Source organism: Podarcis tiliguerta (genome assembly GCF_965153285.1).
Source record: "Podarcis tiliguerta genome assembly, chromosome: 1".
Taxonomy (NCBI): domain Eukaryota; kingdom Metazoa; phylum Chordata; class Lepidosauria; order Squamata; family Lacertidae; genus Podarcis; species Podarcis tiliguerta.
The window spans coordinates 93,561,841-93,568,148 of NC_139534.1; the positions used below are offsets into that span (position 1 = coordinate 93,561,841).

The 6,308-nt window shown below is 41.7% G+C and overlaps 1 long non-coding RNA gene across 2 annotated transcripts; it reads right to left on the reverse strand.

The window, feature by feature from the left end:
* Positions 1–211: 211 nt before the first annotated feature.
* Positions 212–3,527, reverse strand: LOC310680052. 2 transcript variants are annotated; one of them, XR_014512629.1, is made up of 4 exons: positions 3,155–3,527; positions 1,803–1,916; positions 1,496–1,647; positions 212–699 (listed from the first exon to the last, which is right to left on the reverse strand). It is a non-coding gene; the product is annotated as an uncharacterized lncRNA (long non-coding RNA). The 2 variants fall into 2 exon arrangements; XR_014512630.1 differs by lacking the exon at positions 1,496–1,647 and having other exon boundaries at positions 3,155–3,517.
* Between the last annotated feature and the right edge of the window lie 2,781 nt (positions 3,528–6,308).

Consider the following 6,308-nt stretch of genomic DNA (forward strand, 5'->3'; position numbering starts at 1 on the left):
CAAAAGCCACAAAGCATGCACACAACATGTCAATTTAACTCCTGTTTGGCTGCTTTGTATCTGGTTGTTAGTTTGTAATTATTAGACAACTCAGGGCCTGAACCATTCAAGCTTAAGCACTGTTATTTCCCATTGATTTGAAAAGTAGTGCTAAGTGCAGGCTGAAATCAGTGAGTTTTTGAAGCAGTTAGTCTGGATTGTATCCTCTCTCTCCATTTTCAGAAGGGGAAATGTATTTTTTTCCTTTATTTCAATGTCTTTGCAAAGCAGTTCAAAATAATTTGCAATGCATCATTTAACATTATGCAATTACTGCCTCCATCTTTCTAACAGCTGCAAAACAACGAGACACGTTGTCATTCCTCTTTGAAGCAAAAGCACATGTCACACCACTGTTGTATCTCTATGAAAATATGTTACATTTTGATTGTGTTCTGTGCTTTAGTCCTTTGGCACCTTTGACCTTATGTCTCACTCAAGAATTGCTAACAAAATTAGCTCAGCTAATTTCAAATGCGTCAGAACTTGCCATTTCTTGTCCTGTCAAAATGTTCCGGGTGAAATTGTTCATGCAGCAGAAGGTGAGTGGTCAGTTTCGATCGGGGCTGCTGACGGAGAATACTTTTCTCGGGCTCTGAACCAGCATGGGCCCCAAACTCTCAGCTTTCATTTTTTTAGAACAGTAAGTCATTCTGACACCTATAAAGAAAGTTAGAAAGGAAAATGTGCAGATAACGTTGTCAGGCTTTGGCAGACAAATACAGAAAAGCTGGGTATGTTTAATCATTGTTGCTATGCAATTGCAGAAAGGAATGCTGACCATCCTCACTTGGGCTTGAGAGAGACCCTCCCAGGACAGTAGAAAAAACAGGAGAAGAAGCTTGTTTCTGTTGCTGCCAATCTGAACAGAGGATAGTCTTCCTGTGTACTGAGGTACCTTCCTCCACATTCCCATTATTTCACTTACTCCCCGAGTGTGCTGCCTTAACATTATCAAACACAACCAGCTGGCTTTGGCATATTTTACTCTGAAGTATTTCCCTTGAAATAAATGAGGCTTCCTTCCTACTCGGAAAAAAATTGTGATATTGCCATGTTCACCACCCTCTCCAATTTTCCATGTCCCCCATACGGCTGCTAACGGGCTGTTTGTCATCACTGGGCTGTTATTTATACAGGAACCAGGAACCACAAATGTAAAATACAAAATGAACCAGCAAATACAATGAAAAAACCATCAAATGCCCTAGAGCTGCAGCAAGTCAGTATTTATAGACTCATAGAGTTGGAAGAGACCCTGAGGATCATCTAGTCCAACCCCGTAAAATGCAGCTGTCCCTTATGGGGATCGAACCTGCAACCTGGGTGTTTTCAGCACCATGTTCTAACCAACTGAGCTATTCCTGTAGAATGAATTTCAGCACATGGGTGGTTTTATTCATAAAGGTTGGTAAAATGTGTAGTATTTTGCTGACAGCTGTGAAGCTATACATACTTAATAGTATCTCTTGCTGGTTGTATCTTTGTATTGCTTTTCCTCCCCGAAGCTCAAGGCTATGTAAATTGTATTCCCCTCTTCCCTTTTAATCTTCACAACAGCCCTGTGAGGTAGGCTGAGTTGGTAGTTCAGACACCAAGTCTGTGAAACTGAACATACTTAAAGTATTTATTTGCTTGTTGTTGATCAGGGTTGGCAAACTTTTGTTTTTTTTTGGGGGGGGGGAGATATTTTGTTGTAAATATTGAGACTATGAAATGTTGCAGTTAAATCGGGGGGGGGGGGGGCTGATTTACTGACTCACTTTTTCTTTATATGATCTGTGTATGGCATGCCATATTTGTGTCTTGTGGTTTTTTTCTACCAGGAGTTAAGGGTTGGGTCAGTTGTTCTCCCTCCTTCTGTCTTTGTAAGAGGCCTGTGAGGTAAAATAGGTTAATATATGCACATAAGAAGAAGCTTTTTGCTAATGGATTGCCTGGTGGAATGGGCAGGGCAGGGGGAGTGTTGAGATATACTTCAGGCTTACTCTGGGGTAATTGGTTTGTAATGGCAGTCACCCACTGTGAAAACTGGAAAAGGTTAGCTCTCAAGAAGGATTCAGTTTTGCGTACTTTCAAATATATAATTATTTGCAGAGAATTTTTTTAATAAAGACTTTCTTCTTTTATTGGGGGAAAAACAAGGAGTTGTGGCAAAAGAATTTCTTTATTGCCTTTTTTTTTCATTTCCACAGCCAATATTCTGCAAGGTAGGAGCTATCTGGAGTGATAATCCTGCCCCCATTTTGGTTGCTGAAAGCAAGAGTCAGTAACATAAGGGATGTCACGTTGCACAAAATGGGGGTGGAAGACCATAAGATGTGCTGCAGAGTTGGGAAAATGAGAGATTTAATGCCAAAAAACATTTTATACAATCCACTCCGTCCACAAAATGCATTGGGCTTGGGCTCTCAGTTGTGAAACAGAACATTTATGTTAATGATGGAGGGGTCCACTTATTCATTCATCTGGCCATATGATGGTCAGGTGCCCAAGAGAATGGCAGTCAATCACTTTTAATAGGTCCCAGTAACAAAGGAGTTTCCCACAATGTCTGCCCCTTAAGACTCTTGATTGTGAAGCAATCAGTATCGTTATCACAGGGTTTTTTCCTTTACTTTTTCCCCTCTCACTATAGTCTCATTATTCTACAGGCACAATTCAAGTTACTTATCTATTCTTGATTAAATGATACACCACGGTCTTGGAACTACTCTTTCTGTTGCCCGGTTACAATGTGAATTTACCGTATGCCCTACTTTTCAAGGAAAGAAGCTTTCAGAAAGCAAATGAATGACTAAGACTGGATTTCTGAAGATCCTTACTTAGAAGCATCCAGAAGCAATGCTTTGTCTTTCTTTAGGACATTCCTTCACTCCATGTTGCTCCTCATGAGTCCAGAGGAACATTGCCCGGCTATTGTTTTATTATGCTGTAAACTGTTTTGAGATTTTTATTAAAAATATAAAGCTGTATAGAAATTTAATAAATACATGCACATACATACAAATAGAGGTGGACGATGTTGGTGTGGCAGGCAGTGGGTCCCCACTGATACCAACCAGGCTATTCAGGCCCTGATTCAAGAATATCAAGCCCTGAAAGGACTGCTTACCTTCCTATGATGGCAAGTGGCGGTTGTGCCCTGGCATAGCCACGGTCCACACCCAGCGCAAACTTCTGACTGTTGGGAGATGGCACCCCATCTTTCTCTGACTATGTGTGTAGCTGGGAGTCTTGTATTCAAGTGGACCTATCACAGGCAAGCTGCATTTGAATGGACCTATCTCAGGCAAGCAAGGGGTAAGTGAGGCTTTGTGGCGGACCTGAGTGAAGACCAGGGGCTGAAGTCTGCTCACTGGGAGTATAAAAGTCCTTGCCATGGGCATAGCCAAGGCGGGTGGGGTCAGGAGGGTACCTGCTCTCCTAAATAAAGCAAATCACTAAAAATACTTAACTAACTGAGGTTCTGCCCCTCCTAACATAAATCCTGGCTACACCTGTGAGCCTTGTACAGTACATAATTGTCAGCTCAGTCAAAGCTGGATTTGGAGGAATGAGGAAGCTCCAGAAAATGCTTTGGAAGTACTGGTAGCTGAAGATCTGAAACAGAGCAGAGATCGGTTGAAAACTGGAGGCCTAGGTTCAACCGGTTCTTTGGCAGAACTGGTATTGTGAGCGTGAGTTCTTCGTCCAGCAGAGAAGGGGAGGAGTTTCCTTCACAGCCAATCAGAATGGCCTTACATGAAATCATTAAACTCTTTAACGTAACTGAATCTGTATCGGTTAGCCAACAATCTATTTTACCAAATCACATCTGCTAACGTTTGCTGTTCCATCTGTGCTGGCTCAGTTGGTTAGAGCGTGGTGCTGATAATGCCAAGGTCACAGGTTCGATCCCCATAAGGGACTGGCCACATCTTCCTGCATGGCAGGGGGTTGGACTCGATGCTCCTCAGGGTCCCTTCCAACTCTACAGTTCTATGATATGCCAAAACAGTTCTTTGAGTCTCCCTTTGACCTTGAGGCCCTGGGACAAATTGCTTTCCTCCTCCAACCCCAAATAAACCTTGCCCTCTCACATCACTCAACTGTGTTTCTTTGGGTTCTCTGGAGAGGGGGAGCAACTAACAACACAGATTATGCCTGTAGCAGAGATGTGTTGGATCAATGCATGGCTAATAGGCAATTCAAACAAAAATGGCTTTTTCTTTCAATGCTCAGCTAATGGAGCAATTCAGGAGAGAAAGCCTTTCTCCCTAAAGAACACACTGGTAGTTCTTTTACAGTCAAAGGACCTAATGAAAACTGTTGAGTGTATTTAGAAACATCAGGTGTCTCAACAATGAAAGTGCAGATAAGCTATGTATTACTCATTATGAGATGTTTATATGTACTTCCTTTTCATATAATACTTTGTTTTTAAATTGTGTCAGTTTTTGCTGCAAATAAGAGGGTGAAGAAGCTGCAGATGTGGTTGTTGGTTGGTTGGTTTGTTCATTCCATTTAATCAGGTGCTAATAAGCATAATTCTCTGTGTGATGCACAAAATGAAACAGATTAAAAATCATCGTTCCAATAAAGCAAGACTCACTCAAGCAGTGAATAAAACAAACTGTAAAAGCAAAACAGTCACCCCAAAGCAGAGCTCGAAAGAGTAAAAGCATCATAGCAGAAACAAATTCAGTATAGAAAACGAGTTGTAGATAAGAGGGAAGTGGTCATTTCTTTATCCAAGTGCATTCCCTTCCCCTGTATATTTTCTTTTGTGTTAACTGCATTTCTTTGTTGTGACATTGTTATGTCTTAGCTGCCACAGGTTATCTCAGTCTTTCGATTGATTGCAACCATCCCCACTGAGGACTGTCCTGGGCTCCAGCCTTGCTATAGAACTACTTCCTTTTGTACACACAGGTCACCCGCTTTCCCAGTTATTCTGCCTCTGGAGTTTAAAAAGCCATTTAGCATTTCCAGCTCATCGATAGCCAGTTGGGGTGCTCAAAACACATTGAATTTTCCTCTGTGGGAAGCAGGTTAGCTGGTGCAGGTTATTAAAAAGATTATATAATGCCAAGCGTACCCAAGCAGCTTACATCAGAGTGTAATAGAAAGGAAACAAACAAGATACTTGCCATTTCCAAGCTGTTGGTACTTGTAAAAACAAATAAACACACATGTGGATTCGAGGATGCCTAGAATTGGCACCCCACTTGCATCTTGAGGGTTAGATTTGTTCTCTTCTGATAAGCTCAGTGGGGGTGAGGGAAAGACAAGGAGTGCTGGATGCCAGAGAGTGGTGGGAATGAAATTGCCACAGAACAGTGGTTCCCCATTGGTGGTCTGCAGACCTCAGGAAGTTGGTGGCACATACCCATCAACTGTTCAGAACATCCCGTTTGGAGGGGGTGCTCTTGTGTGGGTCATGTGATGCATGCGGGAGCATGGTCTGTAAGACGCATGGCCTGGTTTGGAGATCATTTAAGGTAATGATCCCATCTCAGAAGAAATTCAGTTTCTCTTCTTCTGTGCAGTCTGTGAAATATCTGTTCAGATACAGATGTATAAAGTCAGGATGGAATGATGAGATTATTCTAGGAAGCATGCTAATGCATCCTGGGAACTTTTCGTCCTATTAGCTGAGTTCCATAATAACTATTTTCTATTTTCTATTAGTTCACAGAAATGTGATTTTAAGATCTTACCAGCATGCATTACCCTCAATGAGGGTTCGTAATAAGCCCTAATTTGCAGCTCACTTGGTTTACTATTTCATCTCTGATATGCGCTTTCAGCATGGAGGGTTTTGTTACTTTAAGAATCTACAAATTATTTAATTATTCTTTGTTGAATCTCAGTCTTTTGATGAAGGGAAACAGATAGACCTCATTTTCTTCCTTTAATACACTTTTAGTTCTTTTGTCAGCCAGCAGACCAGCTAGCACCCTAGTCAATACCTTCCGGTGTATTTAAAGTTTTGAAATCATTCTTGGTTGTCTTAATGCTTTTAGTGATGTGCTCCTCAACGTCTTTAATTTCTCATTTTGTTTTTGTATTCTTTCTTTTTCCCCCATAGAGATAAATGTGTGAGGTTCTAGATGTCCATCAATTCCTCTTCTTCTTAGGGTGAGACTGATATTTGGACCCTTAAAGGTAAAGGGACCCTGACCATTAGGTCCAGTCACGGATGACTCTGGGGTTGTGGCGCTCATCTCGCTTTACTGGCCAAGGGAGCCGGTGTACAGCTTCCGGGTCATGTGGCCAGCATGACT